The 20081-nt window shown below is 37.4% G+C and overlaps 1 long non-coding RNA gene across 4 annotated transcripts in view; it reads left to right on the top strand.

Annotated features, from left to right (window-relative positions):
• The window catches only part of LOC106558046, a 99575-nt gene extending 85053 nt beyond the window's left edge, over positions 1-14522 (top strand). Inside the window, exons 5-6 of one of the 4 annotated variants that reach the window (XR_005381720.1) lie at positions 8943-9056; positions 11817-14522. This is a non-coding gene — a long non-coding RNA (uncharacterized LOC106558046). The remainder of the gene's footprint in view (positions 1-8942; positions 9057-11816) is intronic. The other 3 variants (XR_005381719.1, XR_005381718.1, XR_005381717.1) reach the window with 3 other exon arrangements.
• The last annotated feature ends 5559 nt before the right edge of the window (positions 14523-20081 follow it).

Genomic DNA, 20081 nt, shown 5'->3' with positions numbered 1-20081 from the left:
TCTGCCTTTTGGGAGGCTTCTTCAACTACCTGATTCACAATGAAGGAGGCTGCATGGGATATAGCAATATTTCCCAACCTTAAAATTTGCAACTAAGTTTTAAATTGTCTAAATATTATTTATTTTGGGCCTCAGGCATGACCGAGAGTAAAGAGGAAAGAGAACCCAGAGTAACTATGTTTGTTCAAGAGAAGGTAGAGGAGAGAGGTGGGCTCCAAATAGGAATAGTTTGCCCTGAATAGAAACACCACTGAATGGTGGCTGGGAATTGGAGAAGAATTAGAAAGAGCAGGTTTAAATCTGATCAAGCCTAAATCAGCTATGTGACTATGACAACTATATAATCTCCTGAACTCATCCTTTGCTCATCTGTAATTAGGGTATGATACAATACTGATTTCAGGCCATTTGGAGAAGTAAATAAAATAATGAAAATTCCTCACTGTGTACATGCTTTTTACAACCATTATTTTTAGTACTACTAATATTAGCTTGACTATCTCCTGTATCTGAAGTTCTGGTGGTAGTCATGAAAAAGAGGGCCCTCCAGTGGGCTGTGTAAAGTATCTACATGGAAAAACATGGGTCAAATCAATATAATAAATTCTATTAAACACTTACCTGTGCAACCAGATTCAAATCCAAGTACCACCAATTATTAGCTGCATGACCCTGGGAAAGTTAACACCATTTCCATGTGTCTGTAAATCAACAGTACCTGTTTCACAAGGTTGTCATGAAAATTAAATAAGGTAATTATCTGTAAAGCTTTAGAAGAGTACTCTGGAGTTATCTCAGCATAACAGGTCACTAAACCTCCTGAGAAACCTCATACCTTCCTTGGCGATAGAATGAGAACATATTCATTTCGTAGCTTTTTAGAAGATGCTACTGTTTTCTTCTAAAGAGGTGGTCATTTTAGTATTACTAGTATTTTATCATACATCAGGTGTGGGTCTATCTTCTCCTAGAGGTGCAATATTGGCATTTCCAGAATGGATGAATGGGTAGTTTGGTTTGTTTCTGGGTAGATGCTTATGTGGCATAGATACATGTGAGCTGTGTCTCTACCCTGGGCTGCTTTTCTTCCTTCAGGACAGTGACCATAGTGGACTAGATGCCTGAATTAGAACAATGTTGCAGATTTGCTATTAATAGGAAATTCAGAATTCCCAAATCCCAACTCTCCATGTCTCCTTCTGTGGGGAAAGAATAAGACTTGCTCCCCATCACCGAATGGAACCATCCTAGTAGAAATATCTGATGGAAAGGAAGTAAGTGGATAAATGGAAACATGGTGGAATCAAGACAGATTATTCAGGTAATGAAATAACACATAAAAATCCTTTCTTCAGACATTTGAAATGATTCCTTTCGCTATAAGGACATTTACTGCCATACAACATTTTGATTGAGATTAACGTGGAAGGCAGCAAGGGATCTAAGACAGTTACTATAATTTATACCAGGAGGTATAGGTGCAAATTTATACAAAACTCATTTTATACAAACCTTCATGTGAAAATATGAATTTCAAGAATATTATTGTTAAAAGATAAACAATCATATTAACACTTTTAAAAGTTTAAGGAAAAAATCTATTAACATCAGGCAGCATCCAGCCTAGCATATAGAAAGAAGCTCTGAGCAACTATACAAAATGAAAGATTTTTATAGGCAGAAGGGAGCTGGAATGAGGAAATAATAGTAGGCAAAAAGTGGGTTGGTTATTGCAGAATTAGTTCCTTTAGGGCCTGGCATGAGTCTGTCAGGCAGATTACATCACTAGTGCTGATCTAGGATTCCTGGCTGACTCATTTAAGATTCTAGTTCTGGAGAGCTGAAACTGTAATTAAGTCTCAATTTAGTGATGGGAGCTTAGCATAAACAATGTCATCTTGAGCCTGTTGTCTTCTTTTTAATGCTACTAATAACAAATGCTAATACACAATACTTTAAGATTTTCAAAGACTTGTCATTTTTTTTAATTTAAATTCAGTTAGGGATTCCTGGGTGGCGCAGCGGTTTGGCGCCTGCCTTTGGCCCAGGGCGCGATCCTGGAGACCGGGGATCAAATCCCACATCGGGCTCCTGGTGCATGGAGCCTGCTTCTCCCTCTGCCTGTGTCTCTGCCTCTCTCTCTCTCTCTGTGACTATCATAAAAAAAAAATTTAAATTCAATTAGCTAACTTATAGTACATACTTAGTTTCCAATGTAGTATTCAGTAATTCATCAGTTGTGTATATAACAGCCAGTGCGCATCACATCACATGCCCCCCTTAATGCCCATCACCCAATTACATCATTTTCATTTTATAAACAGGGAAATAGAATTCACTACACATAGCCTGCTTGCCCATATAATATCTTCTGGGACGTTTGAAATACGATTGTGCTTGTCAAAATCCTACTTTCTCCTACTTTTTCAGAAATTCACTTATGTAAAATAAAATATAGAAAGCAAATGACAAAATATGGTATATATTGTGTTTATATTAATAAATTACCAGTTTTTGATGCAAAATTATGTAATCAACACAGTTATATGGTTTATAAGACAAATGAGGGATTAAATTAAAAACAATAGCCCATAGAGCACCACAGGGAGTGTGGACCATCTGTGGGGCCCAATTTAAAGTTTGTAGTTGAACATCTTTCGATTATGTGAGTGTGCCTCAATGATATATATGTATCAATTCATTTAAGGCTGAAACAAAAGTCTAAAATTTCAGGCTTTAATGAATGAGAAGCTCAGGTAACACCACCCCCAATTCTGCCTGTAATAAGCAAGTCCCTGACACACACACACACACACACACACACACACCCTCAAGTTGGTGAAAAACGTACACATCCTAATTCACTCTTACCTCCCAAACCTCTCCCTTCTCAAGCCCTCTAACCAACATTTGAGAGAAGTGGCACCCTCCTTTGTGTGACTCCCTTCCACTCCATTACTACGTAAAGAAACAAACTGCAGATCATCCAGCTGGCGGTATAAGCCAGAGCAGTGCTTATACCCAACGTGCTTGCAGGGACCCATGTTGGCCTACAAACTGTTCATTACTGGTCCGAGATGTGGTAAGCATAGCCATTGAGGGTAAGCTTTTAGAAACTTTTGTATAAATTTGACATGGCTACAACGTCCAAGTGTAACTATTATGCTATAATTTTATGTCTTTTCCATTTATTTTTTTAAAAATTGGCGTTGTCTTCTATATGTTTTCATTTTATGTTGCACCTTTCTAGCAATTTTTTCCTTTTTTTTCCCTAGCAATTCTTCTCTATTGTTTTTTTCCACAAACATATGGTTTGTAACTTATTGGAAAGAAGGAAAATGGGTTCTTCATCACAGATAATTACAGGCATAACTCACTTTATGCACTATGCAGACATTGTGTTTTTTTGTTTGTTTGTTTGTTTGTTTGTTTTACAAATTGAAGGTTTGTGGCAGCTCTACATCAAGCAAGGTCTTTTGGTTCCATTTTCCAACAGTATTTGTGCATTTTGCAATATTTCATACTTTTTAATTATTATATTTGTTATCGTGATATGTAATCAGTGATCTTGGATGTTATTATTGTAATTGTTTTGAGGCACCATGAACTGCACTAATAAAGGCGGCAAACTTAATTGATTAATGTTGTGTGTGTTCTGACTGTTCCACTGATTGGCCATCCCTCACCACCTTCTCCTCGGGCCTCCCTATTGCCTGAGACACAACAGTATTGAAATTAGGTCAATTAATAATCCTACAGTAGCCTCTGAATGTTCAAATAAAAGGAGTAACACATCTCTCACTTTAAATTAAAAGCTAAAAATGATTAAACTTAGTGAGGAAGGCATGTCAAAAGCTGAAATAAGCTGAAAGCTAGCCTTCTTGTGCCAAAGTGTTAGCCAAGTTGTGAACGCAAAAGAAAAATTCTTGAAGGAAATTAAAAATGCTACCCCAGTAAATACATGAATGATGAGAAAGTGAAGTTTTAGTGGATTGAATAGAAAATCAAACCAGCCACATTTCCTTAAGGCAAAACTGAAGCCATAGCAAAGCCCTGACTCTCTTCAATTCTTTGAAGGCCGAGAGAGGTGAGGAAGTTGCAGAAGAAAAGTCTGTAGCTAGTAGACATTAGTTCCTGAGATTTAAGGAAAGAAGCTATCCTCTTAACATAGAAGTGCAAAATGAAGCAGCATGTGCTGATGTAGAAGCTGCAGTGAGTTATCCAGAAGATCTAGCTAAGATAATTAGTGAATGTGGCTGCACTAAACAACAGATTTCCAATGCAGATGGAAAAGCCTTATATTGGAAGAAGATGCCATCTAGGACTTTCATAGCTGGGCAGGAGAAGTCAATGCCTGGCTTCAACTCTTCAACAGACAGGCTGACTGTCTTGTTAGGGGCTAAAGCAGCTGGTGACTTGAAGTTGAAGCCAATTCTCATTTACCATGATGAAAATCCTAGGGCCCTTAGGAATCATTCTAATCTACTCTACCTGGGTTATATCTGTGGAACCACAAAGCCTGAATGACAGCACATTTATTTGCAGCATGGTTTACTGAATATTTTAAGCCTACTGTTAAGACCTGCTGCTCAGAGAAAAAGATTTCAAAATACTACTCCTTTATAGTGTACCTACCTGGTCACTCAAGAACTTTGATGGAGATGTATAGTGAGGTGAATGTTGTTTTCATGCCTGCTCGCACAATGCCTGTTCTGCAGCCCATGGATCAAGGAGTACTTTTGTTTTTCCAGTCTTATTACTTAAGAAACACATTTTATAAAGCTATTAGCTGCCACAGATTGTGATTTCTCTGATGGATCTGGGCAAAGTCAATTGAAAAACTTCTAGAAAGGATTCACTATTCTAGAGGCCATTAATAATGTTTGTGATTTATGGGAAGAGGTTAAAAATATCAACATTAGCAGAAGTTTGGAAGAAGTTGATTATAACCCTCCTGGATGACTTTGAGGAGCCCAGGATTTCAGGAGAGAAAGTAACCGCAGATGTAGTGGTAATAGCAAGAGAACTGGAATTAGAAGTGGAGCATGCAGATGGGACTGAATTGCTGCAGTCTCATGATAAAACACAAAAAGCTGCTTCTTATGATGAACAAAGAAAGTGGTTTCTTGAGAGGACATCTACTCTTGGTAAAGATGCTATGAAGATTGTTGAAATGACAACAGAGGATTTAGAATGTTACATAAATTTAGTTGGTAAAGCAGTGGGAGGATTTGAGAGGATTGATTTCCTAAGTTTGAAGAAAGTTTTCTGGGTAAAATGTTACTAAGCAGTGTCACATGCTTCAGAACAATTGTTTGTGAAAGAAAGAGTCAACTAATATGACAAACTTCATTATTGTTTTAAGAGCTTGCCACAACCACCCCAATCTTTAGCAACCACCACCCTGATCTGTCAGCCGCCATCCATATTGAAGGAAGACCAATCATCAGTGAAAAGATTACAACTTGCTGAAAGCTCAGATGGTGGTTAGCATTTTTTAGCAATAAAGTATTTTTTTAACTAAGGTGTGTATGTTTTTTCTTTACATATGTTATTGCTCACTTAACAGACTGCAGTATAGCGTAAACATAACTTCTATATGCACTGGGAAACCCCCGAATTCACTTGATTTTCTTTATTGTGATATTCTCTTTATTGTGGTAGTCTGAAACCAAACCCACAATATCTCTGAAGTATGCCTGTAAATAATTCAGGGAGTCAGCCTAGAGCCTAAGTGTGTTGACTCTAGAGTAATAGTGCCTAAATAGGTGACCTGGTTATCTGGATGAAGTGTGAGTATATTATCTATATGAGTTTGAGGAACTTATTTTCTTCTGCCTTGATTTCATTATCTGTAAAATGGGGGTGGTAGTAGTAATTGTACCTACTTTGTAGAATTGTGAGGAATAAAGAATATTTGCTCTTAGAAAAGTGTCTTGCATAGAGTAAGGGCTCAGTGCGTTATAGGTATTGTTGCTTGCATTTCTAGACGTTACTGCTCACCTGTATCTTTGCATTAGCCACTGGTTATGACTTAGACATTATGGCTTTTTAAAAAGATTTTATTTATTTATAAATAAAAATAATAATAAAATAAATAATAAATTTATTTGTTTATTTGTTTGTTTGTTTATTTATTTATTTGTTTGTTTGTTTATGAGAGAGAGAGAGGCAGAGACACAGGCAGAGGGAGAAGCAGGCCCCATGCAGGGAGCCTGATGCAGGGACTCAGTCCTGGGACTCCAGGATGAAGGATCACGCTCTGGGCCAAAGGCAGGCACTAAACCACTGAGCCACCTAGAGATCCCGACATTATAGCTTTTGAGTGCCCTAGGCACTTTTACCTTTATGGGCCTCTTCTTCCATTAAAAAAAAAATTAAATACTGTATTTTATGACTGCATTGGTATAAAAATGAGTATAACTGGCTAGATTAGTCTATATTCATTATCATTGTATTTATTTTTCCTTCTGTTTTTGAGATAAATTAGACTAAAACATTTCTGTGGTCTCCTAAAAGTATCTTGGACCCTGGGCACTATGCTCACTGTGACAGACACAGACAAGTTGGAGCCTGTTGACTAAGTTGGCTGTGTAAGCCCTTCTTCCCCTTACTGGAATACTCTTTTTTTTTTTCAAGTATTTGTTCTTGAGCATTATTCTTTCTTCTCTTGAGCATCTCCTCTTCATCATTTGAAACTCCACCCAAGTTTCCTCCTCAGTCTGTCCCATGGATACTGCAGTGTTATAATTGTCCATTTCTCAATCTGTTTCCCAGCCTAGACTCTGAGTTCCTTGAGCTCATGAAACAGCTCTGTCTCCCCAGTGCTGATAAGCGTATGATAGTTAGTTACTTTATGAGGTTGGATAAAGTGTGTCATGGTGTAGGAAGCAGCATGGATTAGGGACCCAGGTAGTCTTGAAAGAAGGTTTATTCAGAAAATGGGGAGAGTTTAAAGACAGTTTTTATATTCCTATTTCCACCCAGCACTTGAACACTGGTAGATTTCAAAACACAGAAAGAAATGTTGAGCATCAAGGAGCAAGAGCTTTACAAGAATGTTGCCCAAGCAGTGGGAACTCTCCATTGATTAACATTAAGAGGAGCTTATCACACTGAGAACAGACCCCTAAAGGCTGATCTGCTGCCTCATTAGAACCCAATCAAAGGCTTTCAGTGTTGAGTAATAGGTTTGGCTGGGCTGGGCTGGCTCTAGGGGCAGAACTGCATCGAGGTTCTCTGCTAACTTCAGATGTTGAGGCAAGGCTGGTACAGAAAGGAACGCTGGCAAGAGGATGTTGTGGTTGAACCATGAGGCCAAAACTTCCAACAAGAAGATGATCCAGTCTGATGACATTTCCTGCTATAGCATCTTCCCCACAAAGCAGAAACATGCTTTTATTTCATAGCATTGCCCAGTCTCACCAGCCACTGACTACTGCAGTGGTGTTTTAAGTTCAGGTGTGTACAAAGCACCTAGGAATCTTGTTAAGTATGCAGACTGTGGGCTCACTCTCAAAGTTTCTGAGTCAGTGGAACTGGGTCTGAGCCCAGAACGGTAGGTTTAACAAGTAGCCTGGCTAAATAATGGTGCAGATGGATTAGATCAGACTTTAAGAACATGAACCTTGCCAGATACATAAACTTTGAACAAGTAAGAATCCTTCTATGTTCTGGCCCCTGTGCTCTATGTCCACAGCTTCTTGGCTTTTATTTCTTGGTTGCCTAGAACATAGAATAATCCTTAAGCATAGAAGGAAGCCAGAAATATTCCCTCTATGTCCCAAACCATCTCCCTTGCAGATCCTGGAATCCCCCCACCCATCTCCCTTGCAGATCATTTTTTGTGATCTGGTCTTAGGGGTTGTCATTTGGGCATCTGCATGATAGAGTTATATGTCTTTTTTCCAAATCAGGATTGAGTCTTGTGAAACTGGCTTGCTGGAACTCCGCACTAGGGTTCCATTTACTATTAAGGGCTCTAATGAGGAGGGACAGGCAATTATTATTATTTATTTCACTAATTAGCCAGATAATCATTCATTTTGAAACTGTTCAGGGTTGGAATCTGTTCATTTTGTGCCCTTTGTGTAATGTGGATTCATTCTATTTTTCCTCTTTCCTTTAGAAAAGCGGCTGCTTTGTTAAATGAGGGGCAAAGGTGGGAGTGAGAAGGGGGGGCTTAAAAAGAGAGAGATCATTTCTGAGCTGTGAAGATAATGCAACAAGGAACCAGAGTCCATAAAAACATCACCTTTCAGTCTCGGAAGACATAATGCTTGATGATAACCATAAAACATGTTAGTGCAAAATAAATTGCTGTTCTATTCAGATCCTTAAATGTACTACTGTGGATGTCACTGGAGATACGCAACTCTTTTTTCTGATCCCGAGGTGTATTTTATCATAATTTGTGGGGTGGGTGACAGCCTTGTACACATGATTGCCTTTTCCTGCTCAGTTAGCTTGTCAAGGTCAGAGTCCTTTGGCCTTTTATGAATGTAGGACTATTAAGAAATGAGCAGGATAACTGAACAGCATGAAGAGGAAACTTTATTTTTCTCCGGTAATCAGTACATTACATTTGCATGGTGTTTGCTTATAATAAGCTACCATTCTACTCTTGGGTATTTTGGAGAATGGGAGGGAATGATGTTGTTTTGATGCTCTGCATCTTATTTTTATTGTGAGATGGAAAGAACTTCTGGGAGGTTGAGATTCATCTTTGGTGTCACAAAATACGGCATTCAGGAGCACTTCCCACTGTCAGAATTTTTTTTTAAGGTAGATGATTACAGTGGGAAGTTGGTGCTTCTTTAGGTTGGTGCTTCTGTAGAGTGGAGATGCAGTATGTCTCTTCATAAGCCAAATGTCAATAATACCAGCCTGGTAGATCTGGCTGAGAGTATGCTTTTTTTTTGTTTTTGTTTCTGTTTCTTTAGGACTTCTATTTTGAGAGTTAAAACCAGATCTGAAGGATAACAAGTTGTAGCCAGGGATCTCATCCCAAGGAAATGTGAAATGGTAATCATTTCTCAGAGAACTGGAAACCCTAGGTAAGTATAGGGTTGGGGAAGTGATCCTAGCTAGAGGTAGAGAAGGCTTTACTTCCCTAAAAGATGACTTTGCTAGCACCCATAACTTACCAATACATGCTTCACCTTTGTATAGTAGGAGTTATGGGATTCAATGTAGGGAACTTGTAGCTTGAATGACTCTTTCCCCGTAGTGGGCTCCTTTGTTGTCAGTTAATGCTGGAAATTGCTCAGAAATCTTGATAAAAAGCAGTCAAAATGTCATAAACAAGTCATTGTGCAGGAAATACAAGGAACCATTGTTTCCAGGTCTTCAATGGCTCCCACTAAATTTTCAGAAGCTCTATCAGAGAAAATTTTTTATACCTGGTATTGTAGAGGTATCAGTATTAATTCTGATAGAAGGAGCCACAGGAAAAATGTCCTAGTATCTACTCTACCCACCACAACAATGATAAAATATTTACTAAGAAGAGTGAAAAGAACTTTAAGAAGCCTTCTACATCATTGAATATATAGATCCTAACATGTTAATTTACTAGAATTGATCTTTATACAGAACAAAGTAAAGTAAGTGAAAGATATATTTACACTACTTAAGACTGAGATACAATTACTGAATCCAAGAACCACTTTAATATAGTGTTGGCATATTAAAAATGAATTTGATTATTTTAAATAATTTTGTTCTATTCTTGAAAGCACTTTCAAGAAAGTGAAAGAAAGAAAATGTGAAGGTACTGAAAAACTAGTCAAGTTTAACCTCATTAAACTTACCTTCTAGGGAAAGAAAATGTGAAGGTACTGAAAAACTAGTCAAGCTGCATTTTTTAAAGGTTTTAAGTACTTCTTCTGAAGACCATCTTACCAAGTTATATACACTGCGTGATGACTAAGAAATAGAGAAAAGGGGCAAATGCCAGAGGCCAAGTTGTATACTAGCACCTGCAGGGACAGAATTTTTAGATCAATCACTTATTATGGCAAAGGATAGAAATTAAATCTATTAAAAAGGAAAATGGCTGACATAGAAGGGAAAGATGTAGTTATATGAGGTAAGCTGGGAGCTCTCTTCCCGTTGTAAGGTCCTACATCTAGTACAACTTTAAGGTAGCTATGGGAGCGTTACCTTATAGTGTCATTGAGGCTGGGTAAAGGCAGTGGTAGCAGCTAGAAGAGGCTTTGCTTCCCTTAAGAATAGACTTCTAAAGTGGTGCTTTCTCAAACCTTTGGACACATACAGGGGGTTTGTCAATGTAAACTTGGTAAGCAGTGGTGGAGTTGGGCTTAAAATTAAATCTTGAGGTCTATGTAAGGCCAGTATTTCCAGGTAAACTGGCTTATGGAAATAAAAATATGTTTTCCTGATCAGTCTCGTCACTAATGAATGGTCTTCCTGTGATATGTCAAACACCCGCCTGTATCAGGAATTTAGATATGTTGTTCCATCCCTCTAGAATATTCTTCCCCCAGATATCCTTGTAGCTTGCTTCCTGACTTCAATTAAGGATTCTGCAACTGTCACTCATCAGGGCTGCCTTCCTTCTTCAGTCACCCAATTGAGAATAACAACTCCCTGGAACTCTCTAATCCTACCCTCCTTTTTTTCTACCATAGCACTTATCATCATCTGACACAATTTTTTGTTTGTTTGTTGCCCTGAATGGAAGGTAAGTTTAATGAGGTTAGATTCTGTGTCATATGGAACATCCAAACAAGCTGAGAGTTGCTGAGTGCCTCAAACAGTGCCTGCCATATCATAGGAACTCAGTGAATTTTTATTGAATAAATGAGTGAAAAAAATAGCTTTCTTGTGCATTTTCCACATTCCACACTGAGTTCCCCAATTTACTGCAGGCCATTGCACTATGCTGTAAGATAGATCACCATTATTTGGCACTCTATTTTACAGACAGGGATGCACTTCTAGTGGCCCTATATTCAAGAGTCTTCTGTAAGGAATATAGAGCCTCCTCAAGGCTTTTAGCACTCTGCACCTTTATTTTGATTAAGAGTTGCTGTGACCTACATTAACATAGAAGGAAAATGAAATTAAGAAAATATCAACATTACAGAAAAAAATAGGGAAAGAGGAATGTGACTCAGAAAGATTTTTATGTTGACAGACTTCCTGGGAGGGACTTTTTTTACTGAGGATAGTTTTTTATATTTTTATAAAATGGGCAAGGCTGGCATGTAGGATGCCCAGTTAAATTTGAATTTCAGATAAGCAATAAATGATTTTTTTAGCATGAGCATGTTCTGTATGTTATAGGACATATTATGCTAAAAATTATATGTTTTTCTGAGATTTAAATTTAACTGTGCATTCTATACTATATCTGGCAACTCTATTTTGCTATACTTTTGGTTTCCATTTCTAAAAAGTGCAGAAAAAATAATGAAAATAATAGTAATAAAACTACAAAATAAAAAATAATAGTAAAAAAACCATTACAGTTATGGCTTCTCTTCTGGAACTGTGTGCATTTTGCATCCATCATCTCTGGTTCTCATAAAGACCCTGCATGGTAGATCTCTCTTATTGTGCATATAAGGACATTGAATCCAAACAAGCTGAGAGTTGATGAGAGGGTAAGTAATTTGCCTAAAGTTACACAGCAAGAAAGGCCATTTTCCTTTCATAACACTTAGCATCATTTGATATAAAAATACTTTAACTCTTTTGTTTGTCTCCTCTACCAGAAAATAAGTTCTATGAGGATAGAGTCTGTGCCCCCAGAGAATGTCCTGTAGTCCAGGCCTCTCTATTTCCTACAGCCCTCTCTGTTCTTAGAGGCACGAGGCTAGAGCCAATCCACCAGCAAGAAGAGCCATTCCTAGCTGAACCCAAGAAGGAGCTGCCAGGATCTGAACTCTCATCTTTGCCTCCTTAGTTCTCCCATCCCACACCACTTGTGCCAAGTCTGGTCAATTTCCTGTGGGATCATTGATACATAGGAATTCTTTGTTACTACTTTTTTTTTTTTTTTTTTTTTGCTTCACTTGAAAATAACTAAGGATAAACAAAAAAACAACAGTATATGCTGTTTCTGTTCCAGAGTCATGTGCATTTTATTCTAAATGACAGTATTTAACAACAAAATTGCTTCATTTCAACCTCATTGCATTTCTTCAAGTGGGAGTACTATAATTTAAAAATAATAAATGCAACAGAGTGAATATATTGCTTTCATTAATCCCCAATACTGCTTATTTTCAGCACTTTTAAATTATTTGGGTGTGCTCAATAGATTTAGTTGAAGTGGAAAAAAATCATTCAAATTTCAGACCATTTGCAATTATCAATTTATCTGCTGTTTTCCAGCCAAGTAACTGAACTTCAGAGTAGCATTTAGTTTGAATGATTTCCTCCCTACCCCCTGCCTGGTATGAAACAGTGAATTAGTCAAGTAAAAATGTCTGTGGAATTGAAGATGCTATAAACAAGGGCATCATATACTCTGAATTATCAGCCAGCACAGGTGATGTTGATTGCATGTCATGGTGTCCCAAGGACATCCAGAGTGACAGTGGAAACTTTCTGTCTCTATGCCCAAAGTGAAGTGAAGAATTAAGGCAGTAATCTGAACATTTCTCTTCTAACCTGCCCTTTGCTTGATTCCCAAGAATTTAAAGGAAAATATGAAATTTTAAGGTCTTTAAGTACTAGAACTTAAGCACTAAATTGCCAGATAAAATACAGGATGCCCCCATTAGATTTGAATTTCAGATAAACAGTGAATACTTTTTTAGTGTAACTCTGTCCCAAATATTGTACCATGCCTGTATTTTTATCTGCTATATCTGGCAACCCTTTTGAGGATCAAGACCCTGCATCTTGTTAATTTGCATGTTTTTTTGTTTTTTTTTTAATATGGCATGGTAGTGACTAATTGTAGTAGTTGGAATTTATTGAGTGATTACTATATGCCAAGCATTATCCTACATGCTTTACATTTATGATCATCTGGCCCACACAACAGTTCTGTCAGTTAAGTGTACCGTTGTCTCATTTTACACATACAGAAAGATGAGGCTTAGAGAGGTAAAGGTACTTGCCTAAGATTGCCACAAATGTGTGGTTTTAGAGAGTGGTAGCTGGAGTCAGTACAAAGCCCTTTCTGATTTCACTATGCCATTATGCCTTCTAATTAAATGAAAACAAATGACCAGTTGCAGATAAGATCATGTATCTCTCTAACTTTTCTTTAAGGACCAGTTGCAGATAAGATCATGTATCTCTCTAACTTTTCTTTAAGGATACAAATACAGTCCTAAATTCATATGGACATATTCAAGGTTGAGTTTTGCAGTGTATATATTAAGGCATACATGCAGAACTCATCTTACTGGCAAATGGACTGACCCATCCCCTATTATTAAAAGGAAACTCATGTGGCAAGATATAAATTGAAGGTATGAAATGCAATGGCAGTAATTGGACAGAACTTCAAATGAGTGAAAGCAGCTTCCAACAATTAGTTGTTTTGAACCCAGTAAAATTCCTGTTATTTCACTTAATTTTAAACTCATTATGGGTTGCCCTGAGGTATTTAAATTTAATTTGGGGGTTTTTGAATTGTGGATTTGCTTAAATGTAGGCTTCATCTCCTAATTGGTTAATGAGCAAGTGCATTTGCAAATGGGCCAGATTCCACGCTGAGGGTCTCATCATAACATTTCTTCTTAAATATCTATTGCATGTAATTATTGAAAAGATGATGAAACATTTTGAAAAAATTCAAGAGAAAACAGCACCCACGACAGAGCACAATCATTTTCATTTTTGCATATTCCTTTCCTGTTACTGATTTCTGAAGTGGCCAGAACTGATAGAGATTCCACGGAGCTTGTTAGAAATGAATTCATGATTTTTGTCAAGAAGAAACTGCCTACTTAGAAGAAAAGGCAGATGAGGAAAGAAAATGTCTTGCAATTCAAAGCAATTCTGTTTTTTATTCTTTTTTTTTTTTTTAATTCCCTAAACAGGACATGCAGTGAAGTGTTAAGCAGTTTTTTCCTTTCTCACTATAATTATTCCTTTGACTTCAGAGGTACTGTGGAGATGCGAATTGATTTCTGGATTCTGAGATCAAGGTCAGGCACCTGCCATAGAATTAACTGAGACTGACACTAGGTGGGACTCCTTGGTTTTCCCAGGACTCATTTATTGAGCGGTACTAGGTTAAGTAGTAGAAATACACACACACACACACACACACACACACACACACACACACTGAACTAGAATTTACCATGCTGTGACAGAAGGTGGCGCAGCGGTTTGGCGCCTGCCTTTGGCCCAGGGCGCGATCCTGGAGATCTGGGATCGAATCCCACATCAGGCTCCCGGTGCATGGAGCCTGCTTCTCTCTCTGCCTCTCTCTCTCGCTCTCTCTCTGTGACTATCATAAATGAATAAAAAATTAAAAAAAAAAAAAGAAGTCTGAATTATTGTAGACAGATAGCAGTGTGGTGCTGATGGACTAACATGACCAACATGACAAGATGATCAAAGGATCATGGTCCTTCTTCAAGAGAGCCTGCCTCGACCTAAGAGTGTCTATACGTGCTAGGAAGGACTATGGATCCTTTGGTCACAGCTTTTGCCCTCAACCATTAACAGTACTCCCTGACATGAGAAGACTGGTAAAACATTTAAAGGAAACAATGATTTGCCAGAAAAAGGAATTCAATAGCAACCCTAATAGAGCCACCTTGTTAGGTAATACAAACTGCTCAACCATAGGATCAGTGCAGGGACCACAGAGGAGCTAGCTACACTAGTAAAAAGTGAAATGATTTACATTTGGAAGCCACAGCTGGTATGAAAATAAACATTGAATCAGTTCCTTCCTGTAAGTCCATGTTCCATTAGAATAACTACGGTAGGTGACATTTTTCACATTTTAATTGGTGTTTTGCTGATTTTATCAGAATTTTTGCTGATCAAAGCAAATTAGCTATTTATTTATTTTGCAATGAAGCTAACTGTTCACTGCAAGTTTAATGTACTGTAATGAATTTTAAATATCCTCCTAGTCAGATTACAAAGTGTTTGAATCAAGATGTCCTTGTTACACTTAAATTATTAATTACTCAAATGGACAAAAGGCAACTTTCAGATATAATGTCACATTTTAAATGGATCTGAGTCGATGAAAATGTTGGGCCTGCATTAAAAGATGTCAGAAAAATAAAAATGTTTTCCCCGAAGTCTGCTTAACCCACTCGTACCTGCTTGGTTTTTAGACATATGATAAATACTTTCATTATTAGTTTATTTTCAGTAGCTTAAGGAACAATAAGTTTTTATGTTATTTACACTCCAGTGACTTTGGTTTAATTGGCTTCCTTTATGTTATTTATATAAATATAAATCATACTGGGTTTTAAAGTATTAATGATGCATTTTATGTTATAATGCTGTTTTCATCCAGATTAGCACTTCATAAATTCATACCATCCATGGATAACAACTAAGGATTCTTACAAAATCTTTTTCAAAAGTTGAAGCAAATGCACTTGAAGTTTAACAGAATTTAAGTTTGAGATGAAAAGATCCACTAAATTAACACTTCATTTGCATTTGAGTCAGCAAATTAATTTATTCAAATATTTCTAGAGGGCAGTTCTCAGGTCTGTATGGTTGGGAAACTACATAGATTTATTTGTCAAGGCACTATAACAAAGCAAAGTGAAAACCCCAGTTAAATAGAACTGAGTTTTAAGTATTGCTTCTACCAGTTGAAGGAGTGTGGGTGAGCCTACTCCAAAAGCCCTCAAAGATGGCATCTGTCAAGTAAAAAGGTTGGTTGAAAGGTCTTTTGGCACTATTTAAATGTTTGCAGTTGTAGGTTTTTCTAAGCACCCATTTGGTGTTCTTTGGACATTTGCTCTTAAATCCTGAGATGACATTATGAGTAAATGGAATTCTCTCTTACAGCTTACATTTCTAAATAAACTTTATGATTTTATGGATATTTAGGCTTTTCTGAGTGCTTTTGCATACTGACCTCTTTCATTGATGAAAAGCATATGAAAAAAAAGTCAGCAAAAGATGTTTTTGAATAGACGAACAAGATCATTTCAATTGTTGGTTAAAAATGATGTGCTGTAGGGTTGGAGGTGGGGGAACAAATAAACCAATATGGCAAGTTTAAACAAAACAACAGAGGTGCCTGAGTGGCTCAGTGGTTGAGCATCTGCCTTTTGATCAGGTCGTGATCTCAGGTCCTGGGATCAAGTCCTGCACTGGGCTCCCCACATGGAGCATGCTTCTTCCTCTCCCTCTGCCTATGTCTCTGCTTCTTTCTCTGTCTCTCTCATGAATAAATAAATAAAATATTTAAAACAACAACAACAACAATAACTGTGTAATGTGATAGGAGTGGTAATTTGATTTTGATCTTAGGGATAGTTAGGTGCCATTCTGAAACACAGCCCTGATCTTTGTGGTGGCAAAGATGGTGACTAGAGAAGAATGAAATGCTTCTTGAGCATTCATTTTAAAAATGTCACTTGAACCTCACCTGAACACAAGTTTTCTTGAAACGCATATGAGATAAGCTGGTTCATTTGTCTTTGTCCTTGTCTTTGTGTGTTTCGTTTTCAAAGTGCCAAATGAGTTCCAGGACAAGATGATTTTGTTCTACAGGGTGGGTCTATTAAAAAAACTTTTGGAATCAAAGAGATCTTTCTAGTTGGAAAGCTTTTGGTAAAGTTATTTAACCTCTTTTAACATTGTTTTTCTCATTTATAAAATGAGAGTAGCTATAGTACTTGCTTCATGGGGTTGTTTTGAGGAATGAATGGAAGGAAGTATGTGAAGCCTTAGTACAGTACATTGTTCCTAAATAGTTGCTCGATCAATCCTTGGTTTTGTAATATGTCTTCTGTACAGTTACTCTGTATATTAAAATTTGGAAGGATATCAACAAGTAAGTCATGCTGCTATCTGGGGTGTAATTCCAACTCAGATGGAAACCACTGGGGGAGTAACAAACATTTATTCAGCAAGAATGATGTCACTAAAGAGAAACATGTCTGGTATCTAAAGAAGTACTATAGAAGATGCTAGAAGAATACCTTGTAGACTGTGACAGCTGTTCTCAGTATGAATTGAGCGTTCTCTAAAAAGTTGGTAGGGTGATTAGTTGGTGGAGAGAAACCGAAAGAGGCAGTTTATTGGATTTACATTGCACCTGATGAGGAATGAGGGGAAAATCACTATCAAGTTGGTGAATGTGGCGTATGTTTGCTACCTTGCCTTAAGTAGCTATTTCAGTTTACAAAGGACTTAACGCATTTTCTCATTTTGTCTTTATATCAGCCCAGTAATGCAAGTGGTTCAGATAAATTTTCCTGTTTACAGGTGAAGTCCTTGTGTCTCAGGGAAGTAAAGGAGTTTGCCAAAGGCAGAATTTGAGCCAAATTATTCTGCCTTGTTTAATCATGAAAATAACCAACAAGCATTAAAACAATTCATTTAGGGGTGCCTGGGTGGCTCGTTTGGTTAAGCGTCTGACTCTGGATTTTGGCTCAGGTCGTGGTCTCAGGATTGTGAGATCCAGCCCCACTTTGGCTCTATGTTCAGTGGGGAGTCTGCTTGAGATTCCGTCTCCCTCTTCCTCTGCCCCTTACCTCTGCATTCACTCTCTCTCTTTCTCAAGTAAATAAATAAATCTTAAAGCCATTTAATTCTTATAACCATCCTATGAATAGGTATACTACTATTATACTATTATATTTTATTATTTATGATATTATAGATCATTTTACAGATAAGGAAACTGAAGCACAGAAAGGTGAGGCAATTTGTGCAGTAGCATATAGTAGGTGGGAGACCTAGAATTTGAAATCAGAAAAATCTAGCTCCAGAATTCACATTCTTCACACTGTACGACCTCTAGTGGACCAAAATTGAGAATAAGCTATGATTCTCAAGCTTTAGCAAATAATCAGAATCATCTGGAAGGTTTGTTAAAACACAGATTGCTGGTACTCACCCCCAAAGCTTCTGATTCATCAGTACTGCAGTGAAGCTTGGGAATTTTCATTTATTTTTTAAAAATTTTATTTAAATTCAACTAATTAACATATAACGTATTATTGATTTCAGAGGTAGAGGTCAGTGATTCATCAGTCTTATATAATTCCCAGCACTCATCGCATGCTCACCTTAATGTTCATTTCCCAGTTACCCTATCCCCCTACCCATCTCCCCTCCATTGACCCTCAGTTGATTTCTTATGATTAAAACTCTCTTAGAGTTTGTCTTCCTTTCTGATTTCATCTTGTTTTATTTTTTCTCTCTTCCCCTATGATCCTCTGTTTTGTTTCTTAAATCCACATATGACTGAGATTGTATGATAATTGTCTTTCTCTGATTGAATTATTTCACTTAGCATAATATCCTGTAGTTCCATTTACATCTTTGCAAATGGCAAGACTTGATGGCTGAGTAGAAGTCCGTTGTAGGAGGAAGCCTGGGTGGCTCAGCAGTTGAGTATCTGCCTTCAGCTCAAGGTGTGATCCCAGAGTCCTGGGATGGAGTCCCACATCAGGTTTCTCGCAGGGAGCCTGATCTGCCTATGTCTTTGCCTCTATCTCTATGTCTCTCAGGCATAAATAAAATCTTTTTTAAAAAAAAAGTCCATGTGTGTATATATACCACATCTTCTATATCAATTTATCTGTCAGTGGATATCTGGGCTCTTTCCATAGTTTGGCATTGCTGCTATAATCATTGGGGTGCATGTACCCCTTCAGATCACTATGTTTGTATCCTTTGGATAAATACATAGTGATGCAATTGCTGGGTCATAGGATAGTTCTATTTTTAACTTTTTGAGGAACCTCCATACTGTTTTCCAGAGCAGCTGCTCCAGTTTGCATTCCTAATGACAGTGTAGGAGGGTTCCCCTTTCTTCACATCTTCGACAATATCTGTTGTTTCCTGACTTGTTAATTTTAGCCATTCTGACTGGTATCAGGTGGTCTCATTGTGGCTTTGATATGTATTTCCCTGATGCCCAGTGATGTTGAGCATTTTTCCATGTGTTTTTTGGACATTTGTATGTCTTCTTTGGAGAAGTGTCTGTTCATGTCTTCTGCTCATTTCTTGATTGGATAATTTGTTCTTTGGGTATTGAGTTTGATAAATTCTTTATAGATTTTGGATACTAGCCTTTTATCTGATGTGTCATTTGCAAGTATATTCATTCATTTTGTAGGTTGCTGTTTGGTTTTGTTGACTGTTTCCTTTGCTGTGCAAAAAGCTTTTTATCTTGATGAAGTCCCAGTAGTTTATTTTTGCCTTTGTTCCCCTTGCCTCTGGAGACATGTCTAGCAAGAAGTTGCTGTGGCCAAGGTTACAGAGGTTCCTGCCTGTGTTTTCCTCTAGGATTTTGATGGATTCTTATCTCACATTTAGGTCTTTCATCCATTTTGAGTCTATTTTTGTGTATGGTGTAAGAAAGTGGTCCAGTTTCCTTCTTCTGCATGTAGCTGTCCAGTCTTCACAGCACCATTTGTTGAAGAGACTGTTTTTTTTCCATTTTCCAGCAGGATATTCTTTCCTGCTTTGTCGAAGATTAGTTGACCATAGATTCTAGGGTTCATTTCTGGGTTTTCTATTCTGTTCCATTGATCTATATGTCTGTTTTCATGCCAGTACGATACTATCTTGATGTTTACAGCTTTGTAATAGAGCTTGAAGTCGGAATTGTGATGCTACCAGTTTTGATTTTCTTTTTCAACATTCCTTTGGGAAAAAAATAAAACATTCCTTTGGCTATTTGGGGTCATATTTTGGGGTATGATTACCCCAGAAAAATATACACTAAACAAATCAGAAGAGACCCAAAATTGAAAAAAAGAGAGAGAATATAATCAAACAGGTGAACAGAATAGAGCAATATCCTGGATCCTGTGTGTTATTTTGGTCCATTTGTTAGAAAACTAGATCTCAAAATTGTAACAGAAGAAAAAATTTTATGTACAAAAAAAATTCAATATAATGAAAGGGTAGAATGTAATTGT

Source organism: Canis lupus, chromosome 30 (assembly GCF_011100685.1).
Source record: "Canis lupus familiaris isolate Mischka breed German Shepherd chromosome 30, alternate assembly UU_Cfam_GSD_1.0, whole genome shotgun sequence".
Lineage (NCBI taxonomy): Eukaryota > Metazoa > Chordata > Mammalia > Carnivora > Canidae > Canis > Canis lupus.
Note: the sequence above shows the minus strand (reverse complement) of the source record. Positions and strands in the feature narration are given on the sequence as shown.